Raw genomic sequence first — 21,847 nt, 5'->3', positions numbered from 1 at the left:
GGGCATACTTTGTAGAATTTCAATTTTTAAAATATTTGAAAACCTTGTCTATGGCCCAGAATATGGTCAGTCTTGGTGGACATTCTATGTGCATTTGAAAGGAATGTATATTCTGCTATTAGGTGAGATATTTCATAAATATCAATTAAACCAAGCTGGGTGATATATCATTCAGGTCTTTTTTAAATCCTTACTGCTTGTCTGTGGACTTGTTCTAATGATTACTAAGTGAGGAGTGTTAACGCCAATGAAATCTGTCAATTTATTTGTTTTTTTCTTTTGGTTCTATCAGTTTTGTTTCATGTATTTGTAGCTTTGTGGCTTTGTGCATGCATGTTTAGGATTTAACCTCTTAATCTTTATGTAATGTCTCTCTTTATTCCTGATAATAATTATTGTTTTAAAGCCTACTTTATCTGATATTAATATAGTCCCTCTAGCTTTTATTAGTGATTGTGCCATACATATGCTTATTTTCTCCTATCTAAGACTTTATTGTTAAAGTCAATATTTTTTTGTGGATAGCATATAATTTTATCTTACTTTGCAAATCAGAGAGTCACTGTCTTTTAATTGGTGTTTAGACTGCCTAGATTTTATGTAATTATTGATATCAGTGGACTAAAATCTATCTTGTTAGTAACTTCTATGTATTTCACTATATCTTTGTTTTTTCTTTATGCTTTTGGGTTGACTATTTTTAATTTTCAACCTCCTTTTATCTTTGTACTTAATGTGTGTCTCTTTTAGACAACATACATTTAAGTTATCATGTTTTATTCCATCTGAAAGTCTCTGACAGTTACTAGGAATGTTAAGTCCAAACTTATATTTAATAAGATTGTTTTGATAGGATCAATTTAAGCCATTTTGTTATTTGTTTCTATGCCCAACATCTAGGCTTCCTCAGGGCAATTTTTTTTTTTTTTGATATGGGATATAGTCTCTTGTTTATGTTGTTGTCCAAAACTGGACATTTAAATAATATGACAACTCTGGAAATCAAATTATCTCCACCTTTACAAAGTTTGCTGTGGTGGTTTCTGTGTTTGATTGTTGCTGTTTGTTTGTCTAGTGACTTTTCTGGACTAATTTTGTAAAGTCTAATTTTCAAATTTGTGTGAGGTCACCAAATTGTCTGCCTAGCTAGCTTAAGGGTCAGCTAATGATTGGGCAGATATTTCGTTAAATTCCTTGAATCAGTGCCTTCCTTTTGCTGAGGGGCATTGTCAATTTACAGTGCTGGCTTCACCTTCACTTTGTGCTTATATAGAGGCTCAAGGTGAGCCAGAAGTAAGAAACCTCTGCATTCTCATGTCTTTCTTTGAGCATGTGTGTTCTCGATCACCTTCTATTAATCCATTTCATCAGGAAGGGCTCACTCACCCTTAATAGCACAAGATGGCTGAAAACATGACAGCTGACACTGGACAGATGAGATTGACAGCAGTTTATTAGTGCCATGTATGCCATGTTCAGGAGAGGACACCTCTCACCATGCAGGGCCACACAGGCTTGCACTTGGATACAGAGTGAACAAGCAGGGACTTTCAGAGCTGAGCTTTACAGTAACGAGAGTGGGGTGACCTCAAAGAGGTTCTCACAGGACACTGTAATTGGCTTGTTTGAATGATTTAGCAGGCTGGTAAAGAAGTGAAACTGGTTAGGTTGAGAACTGAGTGAGGTGTAGCTGGTCCAGATGACAGGGCAAGTTGCTGGGTGTGGAATCTTTCTTGCTGTTTGGTGGGGAGCATACCTGGTGAGAGGAAGGTAACTCACAGCTAGGCCTGTCAAGACAGCATGTGATATTGCATCTTAAACTCAGGTCTTACCCTACAATTTTCAAATTCCTGCACAGGCATGCGGCTTTTTAGATTTCCCTCAAATATGCGTGAGCTTCACAAAGTCCCAGTGGACAGATTTTCCTTTTCCATTATTTTACCAGTCCCCTGTTTGTAAAACTGTTAATGGCCCCTCAGGACACTGAGATGTTGAAAACTTCAACGTTAAACAAATGCTGTTTATTATTCTTAACAAACACCCTGTGGTTAGGGCTTTTCCCACTGGGTGAATTCTGATCAGGTCAGAGAAATACAAGCCCTGCAAATTGGACTTTTACAGACAGCTATCATGCAATTTTTTAGTGATAAGTATTTTCGGAGACATTCAAACAAGTTTTGTCCTGGCAGTGGCTGCTACTGGGTTTTCATAGCTATCATGATGGTAAAGCTGATACTTTTTAAGGCTTCCACTAAGATGGAAAGACAAGGATGGATATTAGGCAAGTTCATCTATAATTATCTTACCATTCATACCAAGATTCAGCCATTTTTCTTGAATAAATGCTCTTAAATTGTTGTAAGACTGATTAAAGAGTTCAGAAAATGTTTATTTTGACTATTTCCCCTGGTCTTGGTGTTTTTATGGAGAAAAATGTTTTAAGAGATTTTTTATTCTGCCATATGGAGGTGCTTCTCTATAACTGACTTTTACAGTTAAGTGAAGGACTTATTCCCAAAAACCTTATTTTAGCTCAGGTTTTATAAATTGCTCAAGTGGTTCAGAAAAAAGTAAAAAGAACCACACCTTGATGCATTATATTTAAACAGCTGAAACTCCAAATCAAAGAGAGACAGTTACTAAGGCATTTGGAGAGGAAAAAAAAAAAACTTTTCATACAAAGAAACAATGTTTCTCATCAAATATTAGAAGACAATAGAGTGACATCTTTAAAGTGGGGGACAAAACAAAAAGTCAACCCAGCATTCTATTTTCCTTGAAAATATCTTTCAAAAACAAAGGAGAAGAAAAAAAATTCTAAAAGATAAAAGCTGAAAGAATTCGTTAGAGGAGAATGCTGAATATTGATTCTACCTATGAAAGATATTTTTTAAAATTCTGTTTCTCGCAATGTCTTTTTTTTAAAAAAAATAAACTCTGTATTTAGAAATAAATTCACGTGTAGTTGTAAGAAATAATATAGATACATTCTGTGTACTTCATAGCATATTTTCCTCAAACATAAAATCATGTAAAACTATACTACAATATTACAGCCATGATATTGACATTGGTACAGTCAAGATACAAAGTAGTTTCATCACCAAAAGGATCTCTCATAATTCCTTTTAATAACAATACCCACCTCCTTCCACCATTCCTAACCCTTGGTAATAATTAATCTATTGCCCATTTCTATAATTTGCCATCACAAATTTGTTATATAATTGGAATCAACATGCCATTCACAATTGGCTTTTTACACAGAGCATAATTCTCTCAAAATTCATCCATTTTTGTTGGATGTATTAATAGTTAATTTTTTTTTATTACTGAGGAATATTCCATGCTACAGATGTACCACAATTAATTTACCCATTCATTCACTTGTTCCAAGACATCTGGATTGCTTCAAGTTTGGGGCTATTTTGAATAAAGGTATTATGAACAGTTGTATACAGGTTTTCATGTGAGAATGATTTTATTTCCCTGTGATAAATGTCCCAGAGATCAGTTGCTTTGTCATGCTGTGTGATAGTTGCACATATGGTATGATAGAAAACTTCAAACTGTTTTCCAGAGTGGATGTACCATTTTACATCCTCATTAACAATGTAAGATTGGGCCAGTTTCTATACATTTCACCAACATTCTGTGTCATCACTATATTTTATTTTAGCCATTTTCATAGGTGTAAAAAGATATCTCATTGTGGCTTTAATTTGCATTTCCCAAATACCTTTTCATGTGCTTATTTGTAATCTGTGTATCCTGTATGATGAACTGTCTCTTCTGTCTTTTACCTGCTTTCTAACTGGATGTTTGATATTTTTATTTTTGAGTTTTGAGATTCTTTATATATTCTAGATATGATTCCTTGGTCAGTTATATGGTTTGAAAATATTTTCTCCCATTATGTAGCTTGTCTTTTCATCTTCCTGATGAAATTTTATTCAAGCCAAATGTTTTAACTTTGATAACATTCAACTTATAAATATTAACTCTATGGGTAGTCCTTTTGTGTAAAGTCTAAGAATTATTTGGTTCATCCTCGGTCTTGAAGATTTCCTCCTGCTGTTCCTTTTTCCCCCTCAAAGTTTTTTAGTATTATTTTTACCTTTTTGTGACCCATTTTGAGCTAATGAATGTATAAGATGTTAGGTTTATTTTTAGGTCTCAATATTCCAATTGTTCTAGCACCCTGAAAAGAAGTCTGTTTCTCTTCTACTGAGTTGCCATGTTCTTTTCTCTAAACCATAGTGGAGCATATTTGTTAAAGTCTATTTTTGGGTACTCTACTCTGTGAAGTTGATTTATTTGTCCATGCTTCTGCCAATACCACCCTGTGTTGAGTATTGTAGCTATGTATATATCTCAGTTTGGAGGACTGTTCTCATTTTATTCTCTTTTTTCAAGATGTTTAGCTATTTTATGGCCCATGTCTATTCATAGAGATTTTAAAATTAGCATGTCAATATCTATAAAGAGCCTTGCTGGGATTTTACAGGAATTGCATAAAAACTGTAGATTAATTTAGGAAGAACTGACATCTTTACTGAGTCTTCCAATCCATGAACATTGGTAGTCTCTCCATTTATTTAGGTCTTCTTTAATTTATCATTTTATAATCTTGCATTTTATAATTCAGATATTGATCATATGCCCTTTTAATTCGATGTTTAATTATTTGGGGGGAGATATTGTAAGTGGTATTGTTTTAAATTTCTGTTTCCTTGTGTTCATCATTAACATATAAAAATGTAATTAGTTTTTATGTGTTGATATTATGGATTGTGACTTGTGACTTTGCTGGACTCACTTGTTAGTTCTATGAGGTTTGGGGGTATTTTTTTGTAGATTCCTTGTAGTTTTCTTCATAGATAATTCTGTCATCTTCAAGTAGGAATAGCTGTATTTCTGCCATTCTAATCTGTATGTGTTTTCTTTATTTTTCTTGCCTTCCCTATGTTTTAGGAAAAAGATTTAGGTTTTCACCATCAGGAATAATGTTAGCTAGATTCTTTGTAGGAGTGTTTTTATCAGGTTGAGGTAGTTTCACTGTATTACTAACTTGTAGTTTTTGTCATGGACAACAGTCCATTGGTTGTTCTAAATGTTTTATCTGTGTCAGTTGATATTATCACATGATTTTTCTTTTTTTTAGCTTGTTGATGTGGTAGATTACACTGATTGATTTTTGCATTTTGGACCCACCTTATACACCTGGAATAAATTCCACTTGGCCAGGTTGTAAACCTTTTTTTTTTAAAAAAATATTATATATTTTTGAATTTGTAGGAGACAAGTAATATTTTTCCTCTCTCATAACAGGGTTATGTTATGGTTCATGGCTGAGACACCTATAATAAAAGACAGATTAACAAGAGAAAACCATACAGATTTATTTAATACATTTTATCTGACACAGGAGTCTTCAGAAATAGACTCCCAAAATGAGGGAATCTGTGGTGATATAATTTCAGTTTTAATATTCACATATGACTTAGAATACTTATGAGAAGAACAGATTCCTCTATTTATCCACATTTCTACTCTTATAAATTGTCCTTTCTTTCTTACTGATGCTCCAAGATGGATAAGCCATTCTTTAAGTCTTTCTGTTAAAAAACATTTTTGGTTTTCCTTCATCTGAGAGTGCCTTTATTTGGCCTTCTTTCATAAAATATAGTTCTACTGGATGTAGAATTCATAGTTGACAGTTGTTATTTATTCATTTATTTTTTAGCCCTTGAAAAATATGCCAGTTCCTTTTGGTCTCCATGGTTTCAGATGAGAAATCCACCAGCATTGAAGAAGGTGTTCCTCCACAGGTAATGTGTCTTTTCTCTATAGTTACTTTTAATAACTTTTATTTGCAATTCTCGAAAGTTTAATTATATTAGGTCTTTGCATTGTTTTATTTGATTTTATCTTATATAGAGATCACTTCTCCCCTTAGATCTGTGGGTTTACCTCTTCTAAAAGCTTTGGGAAATTTTTAGCCATTATTTCTTGAAATATTCTTTTAGTGCCACTGTCTTTCTCATCTTATTCTGGATGCAAACATTACAAATGTCAGATCTGTCATTGTCTTTCCTGCTGGTTTCTGAGTGCTCTATTTATTCTCTCTATATGTAGATATACATATATATTTGTACTATATGTGCCATATATATACTATATATAGAGTGTGTACATATATACACATGTATATGCATTTATATAGACATATTTATATAAATACATGTATTTATATATGTGTGTATATTTTTCTGTCTGTTTCCTTATTGATTTTTCCTCAATTTTACTGATTATATCTTTTATCATTTCTACTTTACTGTTTTTATTTCTATTATTGGTTTTTAGTTCAATAATATCCATTTGGCTCTTTTTTATAACTCCTATTTTTCCAGAGATTTTCTATTTTTTCATTTCTTTCTAAGGAATTTGTGATTGCTGTATTCTTTGGCTTGTAGCCCCTTTCTCCACATTCAAAGCCAGAAGCAGCATACCATCTTCAAATTCTCTTTGCTCCATCATGACATAGCCTCTGTTTTTAACTCTGATCCTCCTACCTTCCTCTTATAAGGACCCTTGTGATTATATTGGGCCCTCCCAAATAATTCAGCAAAATCTCTGCATCTCAAGATTCTTAACATAATCACATCAAAGTTTCTTTTGGCATGTAAGGTAACACATTCCAGGGATTAGGATGTGGACATCTTTAGGGGCACATTATTCAGCCTGTCATATCTCTTTTCAGAATTCTCCTCTGGTTGTGTCTTGTGTTGTCTCCAGGGATTATAGTTGCACTTAGAGGTGAGGAGCAGCAGGAAGAGGTGAATATTGTGTTGCTTTGTGTAACTTAAATACCATTTTGCTTTGACTGGCAGCATGATGTTATTTTTGTCTCTAGCCTTGTTATATATTCAAACTTTATAACTACTTCCTTAATGTTTTTTTTTTAAATTAAAGTCATTGGTCAAAATATTGAACAAGACAAGGCCAATTACAGAGACTTATAGAACAGTTTGGGCATATTTCACTCATTTTGGTCCTCTTGGAGTATATCTGGGAATTTATGAACCCATTTGTTTTTACCATCACCACGTGAATCTTTCTCGATATTTTCTCTAAAATAAAATAAAAATATAATAAAAGAGAAATTTTGCAGGATGCCCTGCTGAAATCATGAGTATGGCATTTTCTTGATAAATAGACTAGTTAATCCTGTGAAAAATAAATTCTATTAGTTTTTCATTGTACTTTTCTTTTTCAGTAGGCTGTAAACATCATTTTTATCTAAATCATTCCAAGTTCTCTGCTTCATAAGACATTGTAGAATTATGACAAAAATAATCAGATCACTGTTCTGAAATTTCCCATATCCGTCTTTTTCCCCCTTTTGAAATTTTGGATCAGTACTATGACTGCAGCTTTGAAACTTCTACACTTTGATCCTGAACATTATTAATGACAGTTCTAACATCAGATCTACAGATTCCTGCTTCCTTTTTGCATGTCATCCTTCTTAGACTGAAGTGAGATGTAATTTTAAAATAACTAAGTCCTTTTATTAATTGCACTTTCTATCTTAGTATTGAAATTTCCTCTTTAAAAACCATGTTTATCCTGCCACTCTTCTATTTTCAAAATCATTCTTACTACCTGAACTTTTCATCTATCTGTTCACTCAACTTGTGTGACACACTTGATAGGGGATAGGCATGGTGCTAGCCCTAGGGAATATCAAGATTAATCAGTTGATAACCTGGTAAACTTTCCTGTCATCTGTTCATTGCGCCATTTTCCCTGGGCAGTGATCTTGGCCCTCCTTTGTTCATAGTCTGTCTCTGAACACGGCTTGCAAAGCCTTTTCCTTTCTTTAGCAGTTTCTGCAATCCTCAGCCCTCTGTCCTCTAACCTTTCTGGCACTGTTCTTCTATGTCCAGGCTGTGCTTCTGTTTTCATTCCTGGCTCTGTGCCCCTCCTTCTACCTCTTCTACATGTCTTTTTATATTCCAAGCTTTTGAGATAGCTTCCTGCTCAGTTAAATCAGTTCCTTTAGAAGTCCTTTCTTTTCTATTTGAACAGAGATTGTATAAACTGAAGTTCATTTTTCTACCACACCCTTGAGCAGCGTTCCCTTTTAAGGCTCATACAAAGGACAAACCTGCTTTATTTTTTCTTTAAGTACTTTTGAAATCTACTTTTAAAAAATATCTTAGTTCCATGTCTGGCTTAAGAAAGCACTTATTTTCTTCAAAATGACAATCTCCACAGTACTTACCCATTTCTCATTATGAATAATTTTTCTTTTTAATTAGAGTTAGGTTTCCAGAAGCAGCATCTTAATTTCTTCATTTGTTTTTTAAAAAGAAAAAAAAAAGTCTTAGACCCTCTTTCTTCAGCCCAATGAGATTCCCACATGGCTGAAACCTATCATTTTTATCCTAATAATTTTTCATTTTTTTCTGCAGTTTATACTAAAAATCGTGTTTAACCACAGTCTTCATCATTTTCTCTAAATACTTTTTCTAAACAAAGATATAAAAACTATTCTTCCATCAGTTCCCTTCCCTAAACATTATAACATTTCTGTAAATACAAAGAGCCGTGTGTTTTCTTTTGGTTCTGCTTACTGCAACCCAGCTACCTGCAGACCTATCAGCGGGGCTTATTATTTTTGGCTTAAATGCAAACTTCTAATTATTACTATAGGTGTAAGTTCTCCTTGCTGACAAATTAAGATAAAGTAAATTGGAAATGACATAAAGGATTTGTGTGTGTGTGTGTGTGTGTGTGTGTGTGTGTTAATGTGTGTCACCAAGATTCTTTCTTGCATCCTGAAAGGTCCCGTCTGGATGACCAACACCAGCAACCATTGCAAGTAACTCCATGCTGTTAAAAAGTGGGCATTCCTATTGATTCGTAAAAGTGACAGATGCAGCATGTGATTGTAAATTAGCAATGTGAAGCTGGTCCCAAGGGATCTCCAAGCAGGTTCTCCCCACCTCCCACCCCCAGTAATTATTTGGCTGCTTCTCAAGCATTTAAACATTTCCTCTGACTTGCTACAGTGATTCCTCTGGGCTTTGTTATATCTCCTTATTCTCTCTTTCTCCTTAATTTACAGTAATTCAAACAAAAAATATGTTAAACATAGAAAATTATCTTTGCTGAATTGTTCTTATCTTCACCTTTTTTATCTCTGAATAATTATTTTATTTTTGGACACTGTTCATATCATAATAGTCTTCTGACTTTAGTGTGCATAAAAACCACCTGGGGTGCTTATTAAAAATGCAGATTTCTAAGCCTCCACCCAGAGATTCTGATTCAGCAGGTCTGGCAAGCAGCCGGTGATTCTGTATATTTCATGTGATCCCCAGGTGACTATTATGCAGGTGGTCTGTGAACTGCGTTTGAGAAGCATTAGATTCAAATCCTAATCTCTTTTCAAGCTTAAATGATGTATTTCTATTTTTATCTAGTTTACATTTTCCTTTGAAAACATTTTTAATATTGATGATTGTCATCTTTCGCTTTGTAATTGTGGTTCAAACCATGTTGAAGCTAGCTCTACTGAGGCCTGAAACATTGCACAGTGTCATAAGGAGGACGCAGCATGAGAGAGGCCCGGAGAAACACTAATCATAGGCCTGCAGTTCATCTCCTCCCACTTTATGTCTGCGGTGGGGCCTGTTTAGAATGCATCTCAGCCCGCCCTTGAAAATAGTAACATTTCACTCTTCAGAGGTTCATCATTTAAATATTATAAAATTAGAAATTACCTTTACATAGTCATATTTTTGAAAAATAGCATGTTCATATAAAATATTTAAATGCTATTAAATTTATAAGGCAACTAAGGCTGTAGCACCTCAATCAAAAGCAAAATGCCATTTGATGAAATCGCATGACTTTGGAATGCCTAGAGACAAACTTTGGCCCAGACTAAATGTCAGCAGTAAAATACTTGGTAACAAAATGAACAGGACCGAAGGTCAGGCTTCCATAAAAATCCTATTCTAGCTCCAGCTTCATTTTAAATCATTTCGGATTGTGTATAGTAAGTTGACTATACTTTGAAGTGAGATATCCTTCCTGTCAACTTCAAGCTGGGTATTGCGTATGAGACACAAATGTTTCTGGACTGGGAAGCTATACTTAGTGTCATTTTCCTCTTTCTCTTCTTTTCAGTTTATAAAAGTCTCTCTTGGGAATACATCTCTTTTTAGAATAAGGTTCTGTAAAATAGCCTGTGATATTTTATACACTAAATGAGTGACTTGTGGTCTCATATAGGTTAGTTTGCCCAGGAAAATTCCAATTTATACCGTGCTGTAGATAAATTATAACTGTTAAATATTTTTAGCTTCCATTTTTACTCTCCGGAATGCCCAAATTTGCTATGTGAGTCACATGGCCACTCCACTTGTGATCAATATATAGAAGTCTTTCACAGTTTCAAGTACTTCTAGCTGGCAATCCAATGGAAAGAGCTAATGATTATATTGTTCAGTCATAGGGCCTGAATAAGGTCAGAATTGTCTTTAGCATGTTATAAAAATAATCATATAGAATTTTCAGTGCAGCTCATTATGACAAGTGATCAAGTTAGATCATGACATTGTTTTGCTTGGAATCATCTAGGTCAGTACGTACTTCTCCAAATTGAACATGCATGAGAATTACTTGGAATACTTATTAAAACACAGATGACTGGGTCCTACTTTCAGAAATGTTGGTCTACAAGTTTCATATTCTAATAATTTCTTAGATGATACTAATGATGCTGGGCCGGAGACCACACTTCTTGACCCAATGACCTGGTGGCTTCCTGCTTCACTCAGAGGAACACCCCAAATCCTTTAATAGCCTAAAAACTAATCATCTGGCTGACAGCTACATATCTGATGTAAAACCTCGAACCTGCTTACTCTTTTGAAGCCTCACTGGCCTTCTTGCTGCCTCAAGAGTAAGCAGGCCCTCTACCAGCTGCTGTTCTTTCTGCCCAGAGGGATAGCCCTCAAATATATGAATGGGGCACTTCCTCACCACCTTCAAGTCTTTACTCATACTGTCAATAAGGCGTCCTTTCACCAGCCTCCTCAAAATTAAAACCTAACTCCCCACACCTTTTACCCTGCTCAAACCTTCCTTTTCCCCCACAGAAAATATTGATTTATAATATTCTTATATCATTTACTGTCTGCAATCACCCACCCCAATATAGGCCCTACAAAGGGATCTTTTCTGCTTTATTTACTAATGTATTCGGAACACCCTGATGAGAACCTAGTATACAACAGGCATATTATACATGTTTATTAAATGAACAAATGCATCGCTACTTTTAGTTATACCTGTGTACATGAATAAGTAAGGCATATGATCACTAAAAGACTACCATGGAATTGTAAGACATTGTGTAAATGTATGTATATATTTTTAGGGTTAGAGTTCAGTGCTCAGACTTTTGACTTGCAACTTTGTCATGTACAAACATTTACTCATCAAATCTGTAAAACCTATCACAATGTTGCGTCTATGAAATGTTTGTGTTTCCCATTCAGCACTTAAATGTTACATCCTTTATTTTAACACATTTGCTGGTCGTTCACTTGCTCCTTACTCTCCTGCCCACTTGGTCATCTGCCCCCTACCATTACATTTTCAAAAGTCTAACTGTTTCTATGGAAACTGTACTTCTGTAATGCACACGAAAAAGAGGGAATAGGAAAAAATTGATTCATAAGTGTCACTTGCATTATGCACTATTTCCCAGCTTGGTTAGAACTAATTCTGTGACTACCACTCGTCTGAAGGAGAGACAGAGCTAGAAGGTTAGAAAGATCATTCTTTCATTAGGGGAAATGATTCACAAGTTTGTATATAAATATCACTCAATTCTTTTGTAAAATTATTTGTAATCACTATTTTGCAAAAGCCCATTTGTCTTTTGATTTGATTTAAAATGCATTTTCTTTTTATCCCACAGTCTCTGTCACTACAAACATTCTTGTAATCTCATCCTCACTCCCAATGACCCTTAGCAAAAAAAAATTTATTATCAATTTATATTTCTCTCCTGTTTTGTATCTACATGCACAGAAGAATTTGCGGCACAATTTTTAAAAAGTCGATTCAGTTAATTTGGCAATCTCTTGAAAGCATATTATTTTTCTAGCACTTCCATCAAAAATATGTCACTGGAGTTCCTCTTCATGTCTCAGGGGAAAGAAAATATTCTTGGGAGAACCTCTATCTAATCAGAGAGAAAATAAGCTCAGCCATTATAGGCATATAGATTTCCTAGAAAAAAGGAGACATTTTTCTTTAATAGTTCAGCTGCTGTCATCAATTATTCAAAGCCCAATGTAGATGTTGTTGTTCTTTAAACTCTACTAGTTAACTGATTTGGGATTAATGTGTTAGCATTGGCCATAAGCTACCTCACCCTGCATTCACTGTAAACTGCTCCCTGCTCTGTAGAGTTGAGTTCCCCTGGCTCTTAATTAAGTACTCTGACCATCCTGCAGGAGAAACAGACTGATGAGAAGCGCAAGCAGAGCAGTAAACACATCGATGGCTCTTTCTTATTTGACACGAGGTTTGGGGATCTCAGTGGGTATTTCTTTTTTTCAAATCCACTTTGAAACAGTTAGAATATTTTTTAAATGATGATTTCTCCTAGAGGAATATTAATACAAATACGTCAATGCTGTCAATATTTTTGAATCCTAAAGATAATCATTCAATGAGAAGAACATACATAAAAAATAAAATATAATATAATAGGGGAAACCCAAGAAATTTAGTGACCTGTGGTATCCACATAATTTTGTGGGATTTCTAATTTCAAACCTGAGAAGACCTATTCAAGATCCTTAAGCTGTACTGGCTACCTGTCTCCAAAACCTTTCTAATTGTTTCACCGTCGTTTTTTTGTCTTCAGCTTGGAAATTCTCTGTTATTTTATCTTAGCCTTTCCATACAGGCCCGTTGCTACAATCTCAAATAGTAAACAAATTGAACTATTGTGATATTTGCCAAATTTTCCATTTGTTATTAAAAGGAATTATTCTAAAATATTCCAGTGCCCAGCACAGGGCCTGACACTATATACCGCGCAAATAGGTTGTCAGTGAATGAATAAACATTTTATTATATCTTTTTTCTGTCTTTCAAATTTCTCATGACAATAGAACAAATTGAGTATGACTTTTGGGAATAAACCAGAGTAAATAATTAGGTTACTTCAATATCATAGCATGGTTGTATGTAAATACTGACTTCTTATGGTGTAAAACTACTTATTCCAGCACTATGGGAGGCTATGATAGGAAGATTACTTGAGGTCAGGAGTCTGTGACCAGCCTGGCCAACATGGTGAGACCCTGTCTCTACTAAATATACAAAAATTAGCTGGGTTTGGTGGCATGTGCCTGTAATCCCAGCTACCTGAGAGGCTGAGGCAGGAGAATCACTTGAACCTGGGAGATGCAGGTTGCAGTGAGCCAAGATGGTGCCACTGCACTCCAGCCTGGGCAACAGAATGAGATTCAGTCTCAAAAAAAAAAAAAAGTCAATTTCTGCCTGCATCCATAGTCACATTGCCTTCTCTTTTTAAATTCTGATCTTCCTCTTTTATAAGAGGAAGGTATCTTATAACCACATTGGGCCCACTCAGATAATCCAAGATCATATCCTCATCTAAAAACCTTTAGCTTAGTCCCACCTGTAAAATCCCTTGTACTATGTAAGGTAACATATTCACAGGTTTGAGGGAATTAGGACAGAGACATAGTTTGGAGGCCATTATTCACCCTATCACAGTGAGTTGCAATTAATTTGAAAGAAGAGTACCCAAATTGCATATGACAATTAGAAGTGAGTATTGTGACTTTTGATCTCACCATCTCTGAATTATGATTCACTTCTTTTTTTTTTCCCCATTTATTTGTTTTATTGCATTTTAGGTTTGGGGGTACATGTGAAGAACATGCAAAATTGTTGCATAGGAACACACATGGCAGTGTGATTTGCTGCCTTCCTCCCCATCACCTACATCTGGCATTTCTCCCCTTGCTATCTCTCCTCAGCTTCCCACCCCCCACCGTCCGTCCCATATTTCCCCCCAACTGACCCCAGTGTGTAGTGCTCCCCTCCCTGTGTCCATGTGTTCTCATTGTTCAACACCCGCCTATGAGTGAGAACATGCGGTGTTTGATCTTCTGCTCTTCTGTCAGTTTGCTGAGAATGATGGTTTCCAGGTTCATCCATGTCCCTACAAAGGACACAAACTCATCGTTTTTGATGGCTGCATAATATTCCATGGCGTATATGTGCCACATTTTCCCTATCCAGTCTATCTCGATGGGCATTTGGGTTGGTTCCAGGTCTTTGCTATTGTGAACAGTGCTGCAATGAACATTCGTGTGCACGTGTCCTTATAGTAGAACGATTTGTAATCCGTTGGATATATACCCAGTAATGGGATTGCTGGGTCAAATGGAATTTCTATTTCTATGTCCTTGAGGAATCGCCACACTGTCTTCCACAATGGTTGAACTAATTTACACTCCCACCGACAGTGTAAAAGTGTTCCTATTTCTCCACATCCTCTCCAGCGTCTGTTGTCTCCAGATTTTTTAATGATCACCATTCTAACTGGCGTGAGATGGTATCTCAATGTAGTTTTGATTTGCATTTCTCTTCTTAAAACTCGCTCAACACTGTCTCTCTTTTCTATAAGGAAACATTGTTGTGAGGTATTCTTAGATAGCATGTAATGCACTTCATGGTTATGGCTGTTATTTTAAGAAGACTATTCTTGCTTGCTTCTAGACACACACAGACCCTAAGCCAAAAGCTAAACAGCCAAAAGGCCTGGCTATACATGGAGAGTTTCCAATATAACAATGATCTATTGCCAGATCTGACTTCATTGAAGTGAATTCTGGTGCTCCACCTGTACACATCTCAAGATTAGAGATGGCAGATGGATGGGACTAAAGAGAGCTCTAGATACAGAGAAATTCCCTCTTTGTCTCCTTATCATTTTCTTATGTCAGATGTAGAACATTTGAAAGATCAATTTGAGAGGTGGGGTAGTACACCAACAACTCACTAAATTTAAATCTAAGCTCAGCAATGAGATACTATTAGCAATTTCCTCATATGCAAATGAAATACAATAATTATTTTTCCTATTTCTGTGGAGAATGGAATTGTAACAGTTATGTATGTTGGAAGAGAAAGCAGGAACTGGGAAAGAGTCATGTTATGAGGTCTTGCTGGGAATATCTTCTGTCTGTGGCTTCTGTACAGACTCCCGCAGGTATTCTGAACAGGAGGAACAAGGCCATTTCAACAGTACCAGTACTGTTCTTGACAAATGTTTAAAATGTGCACTCCATAAATAGTGTCTTCACATTTGTTCACACACACATACACACACACGCATGCGCACACACATATGCACTGGTCTCTTTGTTGTGCTCTAGAAGAATATATCTGTTTCTTCACATTGTATTTTCAGAACACTTTAAAAAATTTTGTGGGGGAAACCAGTCAATCAGTTTAAATAATGGCCTATTTGAAATTTCCCTGATATAGTATTTTAACATTCCCATTCAGAGAACTGTACACAACTGCAATCAGAGCAAACAAAGACAATTTGCTTTTACAGTGAAGTAGCTTAATGCTTTCCTTAAAGGTGTAACTTGATTAATTTGTTTTATGAGATTAAGCAAGATGATCCAAGAAGAAAGGTATCATGTAACTACAGCGCATTATTATTCATTATAATAAAGGCCATGGTAATAACAACTCAATAATAGAACATTAATAGACTTTATAGGAATGGCACAATGGAATTTCCAGAAGACAGAAAGCAGCTTTAAAGAAAATAGGATAGGGACCTCTCACGGCAAGAATTGAATCTTGTCTATCCCAGGAAAAAATGAAAAAAACATTGGCTATCTTTCAGTCTCTTCCAACTTTGCATTTACATTGGCAGCAGAAGCTCACATCTGCAGAAGAACACCCATGCCCTTTCCCAGCGGATTCAGGCAGAAGTTACTCCTATCAGCTTGTGTTTAATGTTATGAATCAGACTTACTTGTCAGCAACATGATTCATGACAGTGAACAGTGAGAGTGTGAAGCCTGTATTTCTGTGAGTTGGGAATAGATTAGAGTATTTAGACAGCTTTCATGTCCAGTCTCAGCCAGTCTTGCTGGACATGAAAGAAACTTCAGAGTATTCTCCAGATCTACTACAGACTCAGAGTGAGATCCAGGGAGAGGAATCATTACTTGCTGAAGGCAAGTGTCAGGAACACATCATCTAAGACTAAACGAGCAACCTTGATGAAAAATTTGGTTCTTTTGTGTGAATTTAAAAATCACAAAATTCTAAACAAAAATTAGAGATTCCTGTTGGAGAGATTTTCTATGTCTCTTTTCTAATGGGCTATCTAAGGAGAGAACACTTATGCACATGTATGTTATCCTTGTCACTGAATGAGGTGACAATTTTACTTTATTCAGCAACAAATGTCATTACCCATGGTTTGAATTCCACTCTTAGTCACCACATCTGATGACATGGCCCTTAATGTACTCTTTCTTTGGTTACTCAACAATTATTAGGCATCTGTGATGTGCAAAGTATTATGAGCTAGGTTGTAGAGATACAAATTCTAAAAACAGTATAAGCACAAAAAACCATTGGTTTAAAAAGTATATACTTCCCCCCACCCAAAATGTTATAGAAAACATAGTGTGCAGAGAGGTTGGGAAAGAAAGGAGGGCATTTCCAAGGAGGTCTGATGGTGAGAGAGGTTACTTCTGAGGACTACCATTCTAATTTGGTTGTGTGGAACAACTAAGAACTTGACATTTGACAAAAGGGGAAAGGAAGAAGAGGCATTTTGGTTAGAGGAAATCGTGTGTACAAAATCATGGAGCAGAAGAGAAAGAATGTGTTATATTAGACAAATAGCTAGTGCATCAGATTGCTAGAATATAAGACTCATTACTGAAATGGAGGAGCAAGAACGGATGAAACTAAAAGAACTGGTTGGTGAAACTTGCTAAGACATGAAGTTTTTAAACATTTATGTACTTATTTTATTTTTTATTATACTTCAGTTGAATTGTGGGTTGGAAATACAATGCCAATGGAGAGAGATGAGGAAGGAGATGACAGAAGAAGTGAGAATTGACTGAGTTCTCCAGAATGAATGAGGCCAGTGATGAGAGGCAGGGTAAGAAATGAAGTTGGAAATATGTTAGAAGTGAAATGGAAAAGTATTGAGTCATGTAGATAACAGACAAATAAACGAGTTTGGATTTTTCTCAAGTTACTCTGTAAACATCACTGCTTTTAGGCAGGAAGTAGTGGAGTGGCAGAGAGACGGTAAAAAGATTGGCCTGACGCACATTGAGAGAGTACGTCCAAGTGGAGATGGGATCAGCTTGAGTCTGGGAGTAAGTTCCGGAATGACTGAGGATTTGGGAGTCAGCAACACAGTGGTAACCATTCATACCTAAACAGATTACCTAGGAGCACATACTGGCAGAGAAGGTAGTAGAATACAAAAAGCAAGTCCATACTGATGAGAAATGTGTTAATTTTGCTGTGCTCCTCTGCTAACTCTGAAAAGAGGATGGGCATGGATTTGACTCGTTGACAATGCTGACTCCTCCAGCTCTCTTGGGTTCCTTCATGTGTCTTCTACACTTATTCTTTACACAAGACATGTAAGCATATCAGGTTTTACTGAGGCATTCAAGGATACAACAAGTTCACAATGTATGAAGAAAAGATTTTGAATCCATCATTGTTCAAGGGAAAAGCAGTCTAGAAGCTAAACCTGTGATGGAGTGTCTTAACAAGATGACACCCCTGTTCCTAACTTTGCTCAACATTCTTTCCAAGAGAGTCTTCCTTCAATATGCTACATGCATAATAGCCATCTTTTAAAATATAGCACCCACTTCCCAAAAGGTTTGTTCTTCCCTTAGGAATCCTTCCTCCTCTTCCAGCAAAATATTTCTGCAGATCTGAGTTATTTAGTCGAAAATAACATACTCTGTGGGACTTAGATAAAATAATCCAGGGTGAAAATACGCAGTCCAAGTCTATTCTTCAGTTCTCTTTGTGAGTTTGGTGTGTACGTATATCTCTTTCATTTTATGAGTGTCCAGTGAATCATTGTTGTTACTTTCCTATGTCCTAAGTTACAAATATCAGAAAGTGCTTTATTCTTCTAGTTTCACTAATATTTAAGAATTGTGCCAGTTAAACAGACTGAAGAGAAATAGTCAGTTGAAAAAGCCAAGAAATGAGAGCTTCAACAGGCATGTATTCAAGAGTGGAAAGTGTAGCAAGAAGAATGAATAAATTGCAAATTGGAGTACATTGCAGAATAAACCTTGTAGACAGTCTAAGGGGTTGTTATCCTAACTCCTAGAAGCATTTGGGTAGCTAGCTGATCCTTGTTTCTGTTTCCCACCTCTGACTTCAGACATGTGTTTGGCCCATGAAATTTTTGTTAATACCTGAGTGTACCCAGTACACTATTCTCTAATATTCATACTATACCTGTGAAAAGCTGATGTTGATTAAATATACCTGGTCCACATGAGTTGCTTAAGGCAGGTTAAGCTACATCATGCTGGATTTAGAGGTGCAGTTCACTTTCCAACAATTCTAACACGACTCTCCCTTTTTCTCAGACATTATCATCAGTAACTGTGCCTCTCATGGTATGAATATAATGATTTGCACCTGTGCTTATCCTGGTACATGTTTCTAATATCCCAGTGGTACTGACTTCCTTCTGTTTCTTAAGAACAGATTTTCCCAAGTGGAGTCCCTACCAGGGCTTTTCCTCCATCCAGGCCTCTTGCTGGCATTTGTTAACCCAGCGAAAGCTAAATTATACAGGGGTGAGAAGTAATTGAAACAGATTGATGCGAAGATAGAAGTTGATGGCAATGGGAAAGGGAAGGATATATTCAAAGGAAGAAATTTTAGGATGAGAAAGATTTGAGAATGTTTGTAGTCTGAGATGAAATCATCAATGGGAATAAAGACACAAACATACTAAAGAATCAGTTTATAATTGATGGTTCAGGAACACAGAGGCTGTAGTAGGGTTTGGAATCTAGGACTTAAGAGGAACTACCCAAAATTGTTCATTCCTCTGCCCTGAGAATGAAAGAAATAAACAGAGAACAATAACATTTTTAGGTCTGTCTATTACATGTCTCAGACTAACGGAACAGCCATTTAAGGATAGAGGCCTGCCTTACCCACCTTCACCCCCAGGGTCTGTTGGTCTCTTCCCTTGCTATACAAAAGTGCAAACCTGGCCTCTTTAAAAACAACAATGGGGAAGAGCTTTCCAAAAAGAAGCCAATGCTTCAGGTGCTAAGACAGAACAGAGCAACAACAGCTAAGACAGGGCAACAACTATGATTAATACACTGTATAAGTTGTTGATTTAGCAGTTTTGCAAATATTTTAAAAATATGGTCATTTTGCTTTTATACTTACATGAAAAAGAACTGAATCCAGAAGTCCCTTGGAAATATGACTTCTTTCTATAAGAAAGAAAGGGCTTGATAAAAAGAGAGGGACCTAACCTACAATTGTGGTTGAATGAGAAGCCTAATTTTGTAGGATTATAGAATTAAAAGTGTTTTTATCCTGTTCTTATTTGGATCACTGCATAGCAGCTTCATGAATCTGAGAGTTGTAGATATCAGGGAGAAAAAGAAGTGCTGAAATAATTTTGGACCAAATTAACCAGCTTCAGAAATGCCTAATTGAAACTGATACCAGAATTATATGCAATGGTAAATAGGGCCTTTATACTAAAACATTACCACCACAAATCAGTAAAATACCAACAGGAATCTGAAGAAGGAGGAGAGGAAAGAACTTTGGCTCTGACTTTGAAACTCAGTAAGGGTACTCATCATCCATGCCACCACAGCCCCACCTTAGAGCCTTGTTCAGACCCATGAGGAATCCTGCTTTCATTCCGTTTGTTATCAATATGTATTGAAGCCACGCTGTGTGCGCATGTTGTGAGCAGAGCAGAGAGCATAGTCTTTAGGTGTGCATACTCAGAAGGTAGAATACATGGGTTCAAATCCTGTGACTTCGGACAGTTTATTATATGCTCAGTGCATCAATCCTCTCATCTGTACAATGGAAATAATAATATCAAATATGTTTCTTAGAAGTTTGTGAGAATTAGGTGAGTTCATGTCTGTAAAAGTGCTTAGCACAGTGCCTGGTTCATAATAAGCACTGAGCACATATTATTTATGGACCATGGCATTTACAAAGTAGTCTAACCTACACCTCTGCCATCAGGAACTTACAACCAGCATAGAGGAGGTGGGATGGCTAAGAAGTCCCAATAAAATCTATAATTTTAGCAGTTGTAGTTCCAATCGATGAAATATTTGTGCTAGAAAAGGAAAGGGGAAGACAAAGAAAAAATCATTTCTAGCTTGGGTGATAAAGACCTCCAGGAAAGATAAATTTTTAACTTGATCTTTAAGGCATGCAACCTCTTTCCTTCCTTTCACTCATGTAGCTTTCTTAGAATCTTTCTTGGCCATAAATCCCCTCAGTGGAATATGACGCCCTTTACTTAGGTAACTTAAATAACACTCCAAATCATTTGGAAATTGACAGGCAATGTGAACCAATGGAGCTATCTATGAAGATTGGTGCAGAGCATTAAGGCAGAGCTAAGTCCTCTGATCTGAATGGTTCCACATGCTCCTGGATGCAGCCTTTGCAACCTTCCAGATAAGACTCATTTAATTCTTTTTCCAGTCACATTTTTGTAGGCTAGTCAGACTTATTTGATGGTAGGAATAAGATAGCTTTGATGTGAGTCATACCAAGGTATGGGGGAAGGAAGAGCTGAGCTGCTATATATAAACTTTCCAAGTAGGCTCAAATGCTAGGTGACCAGGAACTGGGCGGGAGCTGAATCTGTCCTTGGGAGGATGCATGTCACAGGGAGGGGTCATGCTGCTCCAGCTGAAAAATAGCCTGGGAGTGCTGAATCCACAGTGCTCCCTTCATCTAACATAATGCCGTGGCACAGGGTGTGTGTGACAGGAGCCCTGCTCCAATGCTGTTTTGAGAAAATGAAATATCTCTGTGTCGTGCTTGAGGATCATGCGCCAGTGTTATCGCTCTGTCATTTCAACACATGGCTTTCAACCAAGGTGCACACCAGATTAGGGCCTGCTCCAAGGCCGGTTTACAGGGTTCAAACATTCCTTTATGTGTCTAAAAATAGAGATAAAGATACAGATATAAATTTAATGTAAACTTCCAAACCTACATATCAGATAAGGATATGGTGTAATAAACATCCATGTACTCATTACCCATAAATTCAATTATAACCAATAAAGCAGATTTTAAAGTCACTCAAAATATACTGTCTTGTTAGGGTGCTTAAATCATAATCCAAAGGCCGGGCGCGGTGGCTCAAGCCTGTAATCCCAGCACTTTGGGAGGCCGAGGCGGGTGGATCACGAGGTCAAGAGATCGAGACCATCCTGGTCAACATGGTGAAACCCCGTCTCTATTAAAAATACAAAAAATTAGCTGGGCATGGTGGTGCGTGCCTGTAATCCCAGCTACTCAGGAAGCTGAGGCAGGAGAATTGCCTGAACCCAGGAGACGGAGGTTGCGGTGAGCCGAGATCGCGCCATTGCACTCCAGCCTGGGTAACATGCGTGAAACTCCGTCTCAAAAAAAAAAAAAAAAAAAAAAAAAAAAAAAAAAAAAA

Source organism: Sapajus apella, unplaced genomic scaffold (assembly GCF_009761245.1).
Source record: "Sapajus apella isolate SASKATOON/1434 unplaced genomic scaffold, GSC_monkey_1.0 scaffold1, whole genome shotgun sequence".
NCBI lineage: Eukaryota > Metazoa > Chordata > Mammalia > Primates > Cebidae > Sapajus > Sapajus apella.
The sequence above is the reverse complement of the archived record's forward strand: the minus strand, read 5'-3'. Positions refer to the sequence as shown.